The sequence below is a fragment of the Labeo rohita genome, chromosome 9 (assembly GCF_022985175.1).
Source record: "Labeo rohita strain BAU-BD-2019 chromosome 9, IGBB_LRoh.1.0, whole genome shotgun sequence".
NCBI lineage: Eukaryota > Metazoa > Chordata > Actinopteri > Cypriniformes > Cyprinidae > Labeo > Labeo rohita.
In genome coordinates this window covers 2,396,672-2,413,719 of record NC_066877.1, presented here as the reverse complement: position 1 = coordinate 2,413,719, position 17,048 = coordinate 2,396,672, and positions in this window count along the sequence as shown.

Genomic DNA, 17,048 nt, shown 5'->3' with positions numbered 1-17,048 from the left:
ATTATTTGATGTGTTATGTTGGTGGGATTCTACTTTGTGTGCAAGGTGTAAAAATATGACACAAAAATGACAATATGACAATATTAATTACATATTAAAATGATTTCAGAAGGATCATGTGACTGGAGTAATGACGCTGAAAATTCAGCTTTGCGTCACAGAAACAAATTACATCTTAAAACATTTTCAAATAGAAAACAAAATTTTAAATGGTAATATTTAACAATATTACTGTTTTTATTGTATTTCTAATTTTAAAAAAAAATGCAGTGCTCATGAGCACAAACTGCAAAATCCTGACATTGAGGCAAAACATCTCATGGCATACAATAAAAGTACTTTTTTGTTTTGTTTTGTGCCTGAAAGAAATTTAGTCGGAAAGCTAACTTCAAATGTCCAGCAGAATGAAACACCGGAGAGACACTGTCCTCAAAAGTGAATGTAAAACAATCTCTGCAGAAGGTCACTGGAGTTAAAGCAGACTGTGGAGATGATATGAAAACACGTGCTGAGTGAAGAAACAAGAGCCGGGGTCACGTCCAACCCTCACGCTCTTTCAAATGCAATCTCACACACATCTACCACACCGCAATTAGAGGAGTCCTGGAAGGCTTTTTCTTTACCTGTGAAACCTCTAATTTCACCGTAGTGAGACATAGCGAGTGTATGTTTGTTGCTCCTCTCCCGTCCGCAGAGTTCTGAAGCTCCTCTGTCACCATTTTCCCGAAACAGTCAATCACACCGCTGTACGTTGTCCGGCCCGATCTCACCGCCACCCGCGTGCACGTTTTGATGACATCAGCAGGGGTCACCGGCGAGGCAGCAGGGACACCTATACAACAAATGTATTACAATGCAAAGAAGCTCTATCATAATACCTGCAGAAGAACCTCATCCTGCCATGCATGATTCAAAAGGGGTGTAAAGCATCTACATAACACTGACAGCAATTTAAAAAGGTGAGCTGCAATCCGAAAAGTGCTTCTTCATGCACTCATGTTTAGATATAGTCTGGAATGGAATATCTGTGAGACATTATCCAACACAGTATTGTATGTAGCCTGTATAGATGTGTGTCATTCTCAGGTGCCATCTGGGCCTCATTTAAGTGCCCATGACATATAGCTACTGCTGATATTATCATACAATACTCAATACTGAGTCACATTTGATAGGCTTGATTATAGCTGCTGAAAATTCTGCTTTGCCATCACAGGAATGATTCACATTGTAAAATATCAAATAGAAATCGGTTATTTTAATTTGTAGCAACATTTCACAATATTATTGTTTTACTGTATATTCAGCCCTAGTGATATTAGACTTACTTCTGAGAAATTGCAGAATTTTGATTCACACCGGTTCACCCCTGGCTTTCGGATTATTTCAGAAAATAAGCTCTGTGAAGTTTATGATTCTTAGCCATTTAGTTCATAATGATAATCACAAATAAACAACTTTTCTAAATTTTTAAAACTAAATACAAGCAGGTTATATTTACATTTTTATACCAGTCTTAATGTTTAATGTCCCCAACAACCTCTGTAGTCCCATTTAGCCACTTGTCAGCAATAGCCTTTTTCAAGATGAGTAAAAGTTAAAACACACACAAACACACACACATACACACATATAAGGAAATCATTGCTGTATTTTATATTGTAGAAAAAAAAAATTCAAACAACTTGAGTTTGTGTTAAACACAGACCATATTTCAGGCATTTACCCCATTTAAAAAGCCATTGACTTAAGGACAGTGGACCCAGAAGTGCTAAAATGCTAATTCGTCTCTTGCACTTGGACTTAATCAGTTATAAATTGGAGATGAATGAGAACATTCTACGATTTCTGAAATTTTAAGGTCACTGTTTAGTTCTATTTGAAGTTATCCTAACTTCAGGAGTAGAAGGGCAGTTGTTTAAGCATATTTCATAAATTAAAGTTTACTTCCAGAACAAAAATTTACAGAAAATTTACTCACCCCATTGTTATCCAAGATGTTCATGTCTTTTTTTCTTCAGTCATAAAGAAATTATGTTTTTTGAGGAAAACATTTCAGGATTTTTCTCCATATAGTGGACTGCTATGGTGACCGCAAGTTTAAATACTGCTTCAAAGGGCTCTAAGCCAAGGAATAAAGGTCTTATCTAGCTAAACGATCTGCCATTTAAGAATAAAACTAAAAATGTTTATACGTTTTAACCTCAAATGCCTAGCTCTGTGAAGTGCATACATACTCTGTGTAATCCGGGTCAATACAGTTAGGGTATGTCGAAAAACTCCAAATAGTATATTAAAATGAATGAACCTTAAATAGTATATCAGTTTTAATTTTTTTTAGAAAATGACATCGTTTCACTAGATAAGACCCTTCTTCCTTGGCTGGGATCGTTTAGAGTTCTTTGAAGCTGCATTTAAACTGCATTTCGGATGTTCAAACTCGCAGGCACCATTGAAGTCCACCATATGAAGATTATTCCTGAAATGTTTTTCTCAAAAAACATAATAAAGGCATTAACATTTTGAATGACAATAGGGTGAGTACATTACTTGTGATTTTTTGTTCTGGTTGATGTGATGTGAACTTCTCCTTTAATTGTATTTTGAAGCACAGTATAAAAAAATACATGAGATGGTTAAAATTAGAGAACACTTACCGATACCTCCAGATTATTGGTGTTAATCTGGCACCTGGTGCTAATTTCCTGTATTATATGACAAACCCTATTTAACTGGCTGCATTCCTACAATTTTCACTGAAACTGCAAGATGGCGGGCCGCTCTAATGTGACTGAAACCCTGCAACAGGAGGTTGTCAAGGTAAAGGCCAAAGGGGTGACCCTTTCAGCCACTCCAAAAGAAGTTGGTCATTTCAAATCTGTGATTTCTCAAATATTGCAGGTTTACAATGACACTAAACACAGAAAATCGAACAGTCAGTGTGTAAACGTGATTGACACATTGTGGCGTCACATTTTTTTTTTTTTTACGTGCGAAAATTTCTGACTCAGTGTGCAGTGACCTTTAGGATCTGTCTGTGCATGTTTAAGAGAAGTTGGACTGAAAGCACATTCTGCAGTGATCAGGCCTCTCATCAGCAGAAAAAATCAAAAGGCTAAGCTCACCTTTGCTGAGGAGCATGTTGTGTGGAGAGAGGACAACTGCTCCAACAGAGCAAGTTAAATTTATTTGGGTATGATGGGAAACATTTTGTTCACCTTCAAACTGGGATAGACTGAAGCCTAAGTGTGTAAAGAAGTCAGTCAAAGGTGGAGAAGGAAGCGTTATGATTTGGGGGATGTTTTCTGCAGCAGGAGTTGGGCCTCATACAGATACATGGCTGAATGCAAATATTTATTAGAACCTTCTTCAGCAACATGCAGTTCCTTCCCTGCAAGCATCTTCCAATAAGCCTGCAACTTTCATGCAAGACAATGCCCCCTTCACACTGCATAACAGGTAAAGCAGTTCCTTGAAACTAAGAACATTGAAATAATGAACTGAGCGGCTCAGAGTCTTGATCTAAGATCAGCTGAAAATCTCTGGAAAATGCTTGCAGACAAAGTTATGGCTACGAAACCCACTACAGTTACCAAACTATGGAAGAGAGTGAAAGAAGAGAGGACCGACACCACACCAGCGCATTGTGAGAAACTACTGATGTCCGGCAGCCGCAGATGTTCTGGAGTAATTCAAAGCAAGGGCCTCTACACTTCCTACTAATTTCTGACAGCCATAACCCTCCAAGAATTTAGTTGTAATCTTACTTTGCACTATAGTGGTTACTGTTCTCTAATTGTAATCACTGTGTTTTCCACAAAATACATTTTTTTGTTGAAATGCCTTGGTTAGTTTGTCAAACGTGGTATGCCTACAGCTAATATTCCTTCAAATTTTGAGTGATAAAGATGAACAATATTTCAGAACAAATTAAGTATTTATAGATTGTTCTCTAATTTTGATTTCCACTGTATATTCAGATTTTAAGGATATAAATTCTACTAAATAACTAAAGTACTGGTATTTGGATCTTTGTGAGGTTGAAAAGTTTTAAAGGATAACTCCACTTCAAGAACAAAAATTTACAGATAATGTACTCACCCTCTTGTCATCCAAGATGTTCATATCTTTTTTTCTTCAGCTGTAAAGAAATGATGTTTTTTGAGTTAAATATTTCAGCATTTTTTTCCATATAATGGACTGATATGGTGCCCCGAGTTTGAACTTTCAAACTTATCTAGCGAAACGATCATTATTTTCATTAAAAAAATACAATTTAAATACTTTTTAATATCAATCGCTCGTCTTGCTTTGCTCTCCCTGAACTCTGTGTATTCTGGTTCAAGACAGTTAGGGTATGTCAAATAACTCACATTTTCTCCCTCAACTTCAAAAATCATTTCAAAATCACCCTACATCACTGCAGAAGTACCGAAGTGAACATGCAAAGAAGATCAAACACCCTTAACAAAAAAGGTAAAACAGTGATATAGGACGATTTTGAATTTAAGGGAGAACATGAGATGGGAGTTTTTCTACACTCCCTAACTGTCATGAACCGGAAAAAAACAGTCCAGGCAGAGTAAGGCAAGACGAGCGTTTAAAATTAAAAAGTATAGAAATTGTATTATCTGTATAAATAACCGATCATTTCGCTAGATAAGACCCTTCTTCCTCAGCTGGGATCATTTGAAACTGCATTTTGGAAGTTCAAACTCTGGACACTGTATCAGTCCATTTATATGGAGAAAAATCCTGAAATGTTTCCCTCAAAAAAACATAATTTCTTGATGGCTGAAGAAACAAAGACATGAACATCTTGGATGACAAGGGGGTGAGTACATTACCTGTCAATTTTTGTTCTGGAAGTGAACTTCTCCTGTAATTTAGTTGGTGGTAATAGTTTAAGAAGTGGCCACTGAAAAACCCATATAGGTTAAGCACTTATCTGTATATTGAGAGAACATTTCCCCTTATCGTGTTTTCCCAGTGTCTATAGGAAATTTTGTTTAGTGTTGTACATTTTTTGTACTGTGTTGAGTCCAACCTGAAAAATCTGGCATTGAAACAAAACCAGTTGAGATCCACTGTATAATGTAACAGGCTGAATATTTGTTTAAAGCATTCCTGATTCAAAGTCCAAAAGAGGGATTGTACTCCTGACACACACACCTGTTGAAATCAACTCAGTGTCTTTCTTTAGTCTCGCAGGGAAACTCCAGCCTTGCTTTGGAAATCCCTTCAATGATCTTTGTCCAGAAGTTCCCATATGTTTTCAGTTCTGTTGAATTCTTCTTTATGAACACATTAATTCCCAAAACCTCAAGTCTGCTCATCTGCGAATGCTAATGCAATCCAGCCCTCTGATTCACAGAACGTCAACACCCAAAACAGACAGCAGTGCCACGCCGCTGATCTTGAATCAGACCGCTTCGTCTGAATTGTTTTTAAAGCATTGTTTTTGAGACAGCGCAGCTGATCCAGGAACAGCACAGAGAGGCTTTATAAGAGTGATTGTAGGAGGGCAGTGGAATAAGTCTGTGGTTAGACTCAAGATGAAGCCAAACCACGGCAGTATAAGTCAAGCAGAGAGGGAAAGAGCACCAGCCACAAACACATACATGCACACACTGAAAAACATATGGGCACAATAACACTGATACCCACAAACACACACACATACACAGAACTCTACTTCCCTTACTAAACCACAGAATCACATACAAACATCATGTTGTGGATCCAGCGGCACGTAAGTCTACTTATTATTGGTTTAGTGTACTTCAGATCTGTCAAAAGTATTTTTAGAAAAGCTGTAATTGCAGGTAATATTAATGAACTAAAAGGCCACTTAAAGGAACAGCTCATCCAAAAATGATCATTTACTGACCCTCAAGTTCCCCCACCCTTTTTAGGTGTAGTTAAAGAGAGTGCACTTTGATGACTTTATTTATTTATGTATGTACCGTAACTCATCAGATTTTTGTTTATGATAATTGAGCAAAAACAAACATACAGCTGACATCAAAAGTTTACATACACCCAATTGCAGAATCCACAAAATGTTATTTATTTTACCAAAAAGAAGAGGAATTATACAAAATGCATGTTATTTTTTATTTAGTACTGAGCTGAATAAGATATTTCATAAAAATGTATAAAAATGACCCCGTTCAAAAGTTTACATAGACTTGGTTTTTAATACTGTGTTCGTACCTGAATTATCCACAGCTATGTTTTTTTGTTTGTTTGTTTTGTTTAGTAATGGTTGTTCATGAGTTTCTTGTTTGTGCTGAATGCTTTGGATTATTCAGGTAACAACATTCGTTTTTATAAATTAAACTATTATTTTCTCTTGTGGACTATATGTCAATGTCGTTTATGTGAAATATTTTATTCAGGTCAATACTAAAAAAAATAACATGCATTTATGTATGATCCCTCTTATTTTGGAAAAATAATTAACATTTTGCAGATTTATGTATATGTAAACTTTTGACTTCAACTGTATTTAGGGTCCTTTAAGGAATGAATTTGTGGTGTCGTATAGGGTTGTTTGGGGTAATCGGATAGTAGGGGGCATTTGAGATATTGACAGTTTGGCCCCTAATTTTTTGTCACATCAGGATTGTGCGCCCCAGTAAGTGTTTCTAAATCAGCTACATAAACCCTAAAACAAAGGTCTCTTTACGGCGTGATGTCACTGTGTCAGAGTGACAGAGCGGGTGGAACAAGCGTCCATTCAGAGCAGAAACAAAAAGGTCAGCCCAGATCAGGGTTGGTGTGAGACGGAGTCTGGCAGGTCCTGACCTTCAACGCCGCCCCCTTTTCTCTTCACGTCTTCTCCTTCAGGGCCTCGCCTCACTTGGCCCGTGAGCCCGGCTCGCCCCCCTCCTCTCCCCAGAGAGAGCATCCCCTCCGAGTCCCGCCTGGGGCGGCACGGCCTCTGACTCGGGAGCATCTATCACTGCTCCGGGACCCTAATCAGGGCCAAAGAGGGCGGACGTGACACCCGGGGTCGAACTCTACTCTGTAAACATCCGAACGGTTTCCTTAAAAAGGCTGTAAGACTGTCCGTCAGGATCCGAGAGGTACAGCGGGATATCCGCTACTCTAAAAAAAGATCCTATCCGTCATTTGATTCATTAATTACTCCTCTTAACTACCCGAGTGATCTATCAATAGCTCTAATTAGCCTGTTAGCGTAAATGTGGTGGATGTCAACAGCACGTGGCAGGGCAACTACATTTTGACTTTGGAACAGGGTTGTTTTAGCAGCATCGACATAGAGAAGTTAAAAGTTTACATAAACCTTGCAGAATCTGCAAAATGTTAATTATTTTACCAAAATAAGAGGGATCATACAAAATTGTTTAGTGATAGTTGTTTATGAGTCCCTTGTTTGTCCTGAACAGTTAAACTGCCCACTGTTCTGCAAAAAACAATTCTTTGGTTTTTTCAGCATTTTTCCAACAGTGACTGACTGATTTTCAGATCCATCTTTTCACACTGAGGACTACTGAGGGACTCATATGCAACTATTACAGAAGATTCACTCATTCACTGATGCTCCAGAAGGAAAAACCATGCATTAAGAGCCGGGGGTGTAAACTTTTGAACAGAATGAAGATGTGAAGAATCTGTGGGACATGAAGGATTTTTCTGAAGAACAGCGGGCAGTTTAACTGTTCAGGACAAACAAGGGACTCATGAAAACAAAACAACAACAACAACAAAACACAGCTGTGGATCAATTAAGTAACAAAACAGCGTTTTACAGTATGTAAACTTTTGAATGGGGTCATTTTTATAAATTCAGCTATTATTTTCTCTTGTGGACTGGATGTAAATGTCTTTTATCTGAAATATCTTATTCAGGTTAGTACTAAATTAAAAATAACATGCATTTTGTATGATCCCTCTTATTTTGGTAAAATAATTTACATTTTGCAGATTCTGCAAGGTGTGTTTAAACTTCTGACTTTAGCTGTATTATATTTTGAATTACATCTCATTTTTATCTTTTCATTTAGTTAAAGTTTTATTAATTTTGTTTTAGTAATTAAAACCTTTAAAGAGCCACAAGGTTGTTAGTCCACATTATTGCAACATTATTTTTTTCAATTAAATAATATGACTTAATGGAAAGCAGCTTTGAAACAATGTCTGTTGAAATAAACGTGTTTAACATTCTAGGTGAAAAACAGCATTACCCATGATTCTGCAGAAGAATCTCCACCAAATCAGAAAACCGAAAAAGCAAATTGCACCAAAACAACTATTTAGCACCTGCACACTCATGAAGCACAACAAATGATGTGATAGAGTCATGCTGAGACCATACTATCCATCCTAAGTTCTATTTGAAACTATGATTTAGTGTGTCCCATTATAGTATGTTGAAATGAGTATCCCAAAAGTACCCGGATGGTCTACTTTTTCCAGTAGACATCTGAAGTGTAGATTATAATGCACACTTTAACCACTAATATTAACATGAACCCACTGCAGGAGGAGTATTTGGCTCAGAACTACAAACACAAGTATTTATTCAAAGTATTTCCCAAAACTACAAACATGGTGGATGCCAATGGTTAACCAACGGTTAAGTAGGGAGGTTTAGAAGGGAATTAAGTGATTAAAAATCAGTATCTAATGGTTCATCAATGATGAAAAATATTAAATTGTAAACTAATAAAGATACTAACTAAAGATTATGTAGAAACATGAAGACATGAAGACCACAACTGACAGATCAATGTGCTACTTCTTTTCTCTCCAATGCGGTTGGAGGAGTTGTTGAGCAGAGTAAATTAACTGAACTGAAATGTGGAGTTTGTATATAAGAATGTTAACTGTGACAAGATGATTGGCAGGCCAGTTTACAGTGACAGGTTGCACATAACTTTTCAATAATGCAGTACTGCTACACACTCAAGAGTAAGTATTTTCATGTCTATGAAAAAAAAAAAAAAAAAACAACCTAAACTTACTGTATTTCAGATAGTTGCCAGTGCAACATTTCTCATTTTTATTTAGTTTAACTTGATGTACTAAAATAAGTATATGCTATATATAAATAAACTGTAACACTAAAACTGAAATATTAAAAAAAAAAAAATATATATATATATATATATAGGGTTTATTTAGGGTTTGTTCAAATCACTAACCCTTTAACATGGTCAATATTAATAGTGATTTAAAAATGACAGGACATTATACTGTATTCAGCAGAAGCATGTTTAATGGTCCTGTGCATGTGTGTTGGCGGTTTCCACATGCCATAACAGTGAAGGCCGCAGGTATACACACTGCTGTCAAACTCAATAGAGTCACACTGCAGTCAGTCAGCCGCAGTCCTGCAGGGCATCTTGCCCCAATTATGGCCTGACAGAGGTCAGCGCCCCCCAGACCTGACCCTCCTCTCTCTCTGACACTCCTACCAGCCTACATGTGCACAATTATATATGATAAAAATAGTCTTGAGTTATGCAACAATCATCAAAGCTATTGTGAATCAGAAGGTGCTGGTCAAATGTGTGCTTGTCAATAAACAGCTTTTAAAGTAGTCACCAAAACAAAGTACTGTTTGACCAATCAAGTGTTTTTGATAGCTGGGGTCCCTAACAACATTTAGACAGCATGATGACTGCTATAATACCAAAATATTAGCCTATAATTACACAATTACACAATAATTATGCAAAAGACATTTAAAAAATATTTTTTTCAGTCTTCAGTTTCACATGGTCCTTCAGAAATCATTGTAATATGCTGATTTGCTGCTGAAGAAACATTTCTTATTATTTAATTGATCCTTGCTGAATGTAAGTATTAGTTTCTTTGTGGTCTGGCTGACCACAAACTTTTGAACGGTAGTGTGCAAATTTTTTCCATTGCAAGACCATTTAAAATGAACTTTTTCTAAAACACTATTGCTTATATATTGATATCTAAGCTATAATCTTGAAAAAAAATATTTGGACAGGTTATGTGTTATGTGGATGTTTGTGTGGATGTGTATACCAAGCAAAGTCTTTGGAAGCCATGTTACACCTTTGTGTGAAAGTATAACTGATAATTTTCCTCTCTAGTGGCCTAGAAGAACCATTTTGGTTTCCCAAAGAACACTTTTGCAATAATTTCTTAAAAGAACCATATTTTTTAGGTAAAAAATATTTTAATAATCTGACGAAACGTTTTTTTTTTCGCTATTAAGACACTTTTGTGCAATGAAAAAGTTCCATGAATGTTAAAGGTTCTTCATGGAACCATCAGTGCCAATAAAGAATATTGATTTTTACGAGTATAGAGTCAAATGGACCATTATTATGAAACTTTTATGGTGTATTTGGTTTTCAAAGCTTGAAAATCTTCAAAATTTAATTTTTGTGTCTCAGAAGAATATTTTAAAGGAAAGATTGAAATATTTGCTTAACTGAGCTGGAACTGAAGTGCTGACCCCTATCTAATAATGAAAAGCAAAACCATAATTCAAACAGAGAGAGAGAGCGAGCCGTTTAATCAGAGCGTAGTGTGGTGGAGAGAGAGTGAGAGGGAGAACTGGATGTAAGGAGAACAGCACTAAGACAACAAGAGAGTACAAAATGCCAGCTGCAGAGGCGGCAGTAGATGGCAGTATTGATCTCCTTCATCATGTTTTTAAAAAACAGTTCTCTGTCTCTCTTTCTCTGAATGTGTGTGTGTGGATTAGCAGAGTGTAAGGAGGCACTCTCTCTGGTTTATCTCTATGCTGTTGACATCTTAAGAGAAAAGAGTAACACTAACCACTGGCCCATAATCCCCTGGGAGGCAGACTGCTTTCTAAAAACACAGGTCTGTCTTTCAGTGGCGTGTGGGCAATGCTGGGAGAACATCACACTCTGTATCTGGTGCATAATCTTCAGATTTGTAAAATAACTTATAATTCGTAAAATAACACAAATTCTTTGTGGTCCCTCTTATTGTCTATAAATCAATAAGTACCATATGAACCACAGAACCGACTAAATCAATCTCAAAATCAAATTCTTTGAGTGTGAAAACAGAACTGACTCCATAAATAGGTTGTTGCATCAGTCTTTTTGTATCAATAAACTCTTTGACTGATGACTGCTTCAGAAATACTGTGCTTGTCTTTAAGACTCAATACAAAGAATGCAGAGTTAATGCTTTATGCAACAGGTATGACAGAAACATATCTGATAGTAACAGACATTACATTACAGGCAGTAATAGACAGTACATTATAGTCAAAAAAAAAGGTAACAGAGGTGAAAGTAACTGAACTGGTGTTAAAAGATCTGACAGTAACAAAGGTTTCAGTATAACTAGTTTCAGTAACTAATAGCAACAGAGCTGACAGAAACAAAGACGATACTATTAGAGGTAACATTAACCTGAATATAACAGACATGATAATAACAATGCTGATTTTAACAGATATGCCAGTAACAGAGTTGACTGTAAAAGCTAATAGCAACAGAGCTGATAGTGAAAGGGCTGACAGTAACATAACTGATAGTAACAGATATTACAGGTGCAAAGTAACAGAACTAATGTTAAGATCTTATAGCAGTTGATAGTAGCAGACAAGACAATAACAAAGCTATTAGTAACTGATAACAACACTGACAGTAACAGCTCATATAACAGAGGTGAAAGTAACAAATTTTAAATATAGCAGACATAGTAACAAAGCTGATTTTACAGAGCTTACAGTAACAGCTGATCATAACAGACGACAGTAACAAAACCAAATATACCAGACATGATAGTCACAAGGCTGATTTTACACGTAACAGAGTTGACAGAAACAAACTTAAATGTAACAGGCAGGATATTAACAAAGCTGACTAACAGAGATACTGTAATAGACACAGCGCTGACAGTAACATTTGATAGTGACAGAACTAACAGTGTTGTAACTATATAACAGACATGATAACAAATCTAACAAATCTAGTAACAAATCTAGTTTTAGCAGAGCTGATGGTAACAGAGCTGAAAATACCAGATGATAGTATAACCAATAGTAACAGAGCTGACAGTGGTAGTTGATAGTAATAGAGTTGACACTAACAAACCTAAATATAACAGACGTGATAACAAATCTAATTTTAACAGAGCTGTTCGTAGCAGAGCTAAAATGAACAGCCGATAGTATAGCCAGTAGTAACAGAACTGACAGTAACAGTTCATAGTATAACGGACAGTAACACAGCTAATAGTGACAGAGCTGGCAGTAACGAAGTTGATAGTAATAGAGTTGACACTAACAAACCTAAATATAACAGACAGGATAGTAACCAATGTAATTTTAAAAGACATGATAGTAACAGAGCTGACAGTCAATAAACTGGTAACAGTAACAAACCTGAATGTAACACACATGATATTAACAGTTGATTTTAAGAGAGCTGATTGTAACAGTTCAGTTCAAATTACAGCAAGAGAACTGACAGTAACAAACCTGAAAATAACAAAGCTCTTAGTAACAGAGTTGATAGTTTGTATGTCATCTCTGTACAAGCCATAAAAGTCTTCATAACAGAGCAATCTTTTGTTGCAGTCAAAGCTATTTTTGTAAACGCTGTGACCTTCAAAGGACCCATTGGACCTTCGGTTCTGTATGTGGGTCTTCACCAGGTCTGTGGTGCACACAGCTGTAGCTCCTGTTGCTGTTAAGGACAACCGAGAAAATCCGTCAATCAAACATTGAATTCTCTCCATCAGTATTCAGACACATGCACACATAGTCAAAATATGAACTCTGAACTACACACTCACACAGGGACAGAACCACACACACTCAGAGCAGATGTCAATCAAAACGTGAACTTCCTGCTGCCCCAAACATGCAAATGAGAATGAATCTGTTTGCAGGGCAAATCTACAGGCCAAGTTTAATGGCTATTAATGGAAGTTCTCAGCCTGGTTCTCTCTCTCATTCTCTCTCTACTTCTTTCTGTCTCTGTCATTGACTATTTGTGGAGCATTTAATAAAATTAATGTATTAAACGTATAGTTCCTGCCAAAATGGAGATGCTTCTCAGAATATTCATGCCATTCTTTTTCATCCAAAAAAGTCACATGGCCTTTGAACAACAACTAATTAAATTATATTAGACTCCTCAAAAGGGAAATATTTCTGAAGTGACAAAACAAAGTTTTTATTCACTGTGAAAATGTGTACAACAATCTTAATTTAACAACAATAGATGAGGTTGTGTCTGGGAGAGAAAGTAAGATTGTGTGGATGAGTGAGTTCGTACTTCATGTACTCTAGCTCTGTGTGCAGTAAAACTGTTGTATCTTTTGTTACCTTCTCAGAAGACACTGTCATGACACACTATGCCACATTCTTGTATGTGGGTTTGGTAAGAAAGCATCTGTCATGGGATTCAATGGGAATGTAAATGAAGCCATGAGTGCAGCAGAAAGTGGTATTTCTATTTGCTTAAACCAATAAAACTAGTTTTGTTGGTATAAATAAATGTTATTAGGTTAATTCAGTGATTGAGTTCAATAAACTAAAATTGGTTTAAATGTTTGTCTTTTATAATTTACATTTTTTTAATCTGTACTAAATCTTTCTTGTTTAATTAGTAGTATTTTTAATTTTGTAAATTCTATATTTGTATTTATATATATATATATATATAAAATAAACTGCTGTAATGGAGGGACACTATAAAAACAATACAATAAACTGCAGTAATAGAGGAAGACGTGTGATTGTGTGAGTGTGTGTGTGGTGAGCCCTCGAGCATGTGTGTGTATGCATTATTATACAGTGGTCTCCTTGTATCAGTTTCCTCAGCCATAATTAGTAAGAGATTCCACTGTGGTTCCGGAAGATTTGAGCCATCCGGATCTGAGGCCCCCAAAGCTTTAGATCAGACACACGCTGTCTCTCTCGCTGTCTGTCTTGTTCTCTGACGGTACGGACAGCTATGGTTACCCACCCCGCAGAGGACAGACCTCACTCACCTCCCGCAATGGAAACCAGAACGAAGCGATATACAGACATCACAGCCTGCTGCCAGACCGGCCGAGAGACACCATAATTGTGCTGGAGAGAAAGAGAGAACGAAGTGAACTTTGTAAAACTGTAGATCCGGTGTGGACAGAAGACTGTTAGAGCGTTGGACATTTCGGAGGATGTGGAATGTGTTACAGGCGCCCGAGTCATTGGGATAGTGAGACATGGAGCCAGAGCCACAGCTTGATCAACGTCAGCAGGGCAGCCACAAATGACTTGTGGAGTATGACTCATGTGAGCTGCCACAGTTTAGCCACTGCTGTTTCCAAAGTTATGAACTAAGGGCACACAGACGTTAGTGGATCAGATAAGGCATGGTCGACTGCAAAATGAAAATTCTGTCTTTATTTAATGGCCCTCATGTTGTTCAAATCACGTGTAATTCACATTCTAGCAGACTGTCCAGCTCTTTCCATACTTCCATTTCTTTGTTGAAGCTTGATTGCTGTATTCACCATTTACTTTCATTGAAAAAAGGGTATCCTGACCACAAAAAATTAAGCACTTTACACTTTATTTTAGGATTATTTGATTATTTGATGAAAATTTAAAAGAACAACATTTATTTGAAACAGAACATTTATGTAATAATGTAAAAGTCATTACTGTCACTTTCGATCAGTTGAATGCATCCTAACTAAATAAAGTATTATCTTTTGAAAAACTCTTTCAGCTGGACAATATATTGATATAATGGATTAACACTACTAGTCAAAAGTTTTTGAACAGTAAGATTTTTTTAATGTTTTTAGAGAAGTCTCTTCTGCTCACCAAGCCTGCATTTATTTTATCCAAAGTACAGCAAAAACAGTACAATTTTGAAATATTTTTACTATTTAAAATGAACTGTTTTCTATTTGAATACATTTTAAAATGTAATTTATTCCTGTGATCAAAGCTAAATTTTCAGCATCATTGCTCCAGTCTTGAAATATAAAATTAAATAAAACAAGCTCTCCACTTTTACATCTTTAAAAATAATTCAGTAGCAGGTGTTAATTTGGAAAAGAAGGAATATGAAAATGCAGTTTGTCTAATGAAACAGGGAAGGTACCTCAGTTTGGTCTCGGCTAAGTTTTGTTCGTACTGTAATAACAGCCATTATAATTTTATTTCCACCCAACGGTGAATGACATATAGCCCCACTGCCCTGAAATGTCCACTCATTCTTATCAGAATTAAGGCAGAATAACTGTTTTTCCCCCAAATCATTGATTTGCTCTTCAAGAAACATTTATTATTGTTGTTGTTGTTGTTGTTGTTGTTGTTATCAATATTTAAAACAGCTGAGTACATTTTTTTTTTCAGGATTTCAGATCCAAAGATCAGCATTTATCTGAAATAAAAAGCTTTTGTAACATTATACACTACACCATTCAAAAGTTTGGAGTCAGTTTTATTTATTTATTTATTGGAAAGAAATTAATACTTTTATTTAGCAGGGATGCTTTAAATTGATCAAAAGACAACAAGCTGTTTATAATGTTACAAAAGACTGGGGTAATGATGCTACAAACTCAGCTTTAAAATCACAGGAATAAATTATATCTTAAAATACATTCAAATAGAGAACAGTTATTGTAAATAGTAAACATATTTCAAAATGTTGCTGTTTTTGCTGTACACTGGATCAAATAAATGCAGGCTTGGTGAGCAGAACAGACCTCTCTAAAAACATTTAAAAAATCTTACTGTTCAAAAACTTTTGACTGGTAGTGTATAATGTTTATTAATGTTATTGAAAAACTATTATACACTTATTTTACAGATAATCTAGCATTTTTTTTAATATTATTTTTAAACAATATTTATATATTTTATATTAGTCAGTCCCATGCTGAAGGAGAGTGAGAGAAAAGGCAAGAAAATCCCTCTAAGTAAATTATTTAAAACATTTTCCTTTTTAACTTAACAGTTACGGATTTTGTGGTTAGACTTTAGGGGGTCAGATGGGGTATTGACATGTTTAATGCTTTCTGAAAATCATTGAGCTCTGGTGAGGAAGGTGAACAGGGTGAAAGGTTTAACCTTCTATTTCCTTTCATCACAATTCTCTCCGTCCTCCAGAAGCTGGGTGAGAGAGCAGATTTGGGTGATTATACCTGTGGGATTTACCCTGTGCACTGAATCTACATACGGCACAGCAGTGTACTCTACAGCTGAGGCTCACAGGTCTCTCTCTCACACACACAGCTGTTTTTACTGTAGGGCAGAATGCTAACGAGGCTGTGCTTTGATCAGAGAAGTCACTGTAATTACCCACCCAGAGAGGCCTGTGTGTGTGTGCGTGTGTGTGTGTGATGAAGAGCAGAGAGGATGGCCAATTGGCACATCCAACTCTACCTCCAGACTTTCACACTCTAACGACAGATAAAAGCTTGGCTCCAAATCCCAAGAAGTTGAATTTTAGGATACCTTCTTTCGGCCAAACATTAAAATTATAGTCACATTTGCAAGATTTTGGCAAAATTCCATAGGGAGAAACAATTAATCTGTCCTTTGACAATAGTGTAGTGATGTATGAAGTACAAGAAGTCAAGCCAAGCAAGTCATGGCGAATACATGTCAGTAATTTGAACCTGTTGCAAATTCTGCATGGGAAATGTTTTCTCCCTACATGAAATTATCCAACATGTGGATTACTATTAAAATGACTGGATCTCACCCATAAAACTATGAACGTAACCACACCTTTAAGAAATAGTTCCCCCAAAACTGAAAGTTTACTCATCCTCAGGCCATCCAAGATGTAGATGAGTTTGTTTCTTCATGGGAACAGATTTGGAGAAATGTAGCATTACATCACTTGCTCACCAAATGATCCTCTGCAGTGAATGGGTGCCGTCAGAATGAGAGTCCAAACAGCAGATAAAAACATCACAATAATCCACAACTACTCCCATCCATCAATTAAAGTCTTGTGAAGTAAAAAACTGTGCATTTGTAATAATAATCATTAAAAAAATGACTTAAAACCATTTTTTGGCTAAAATATGAGTCT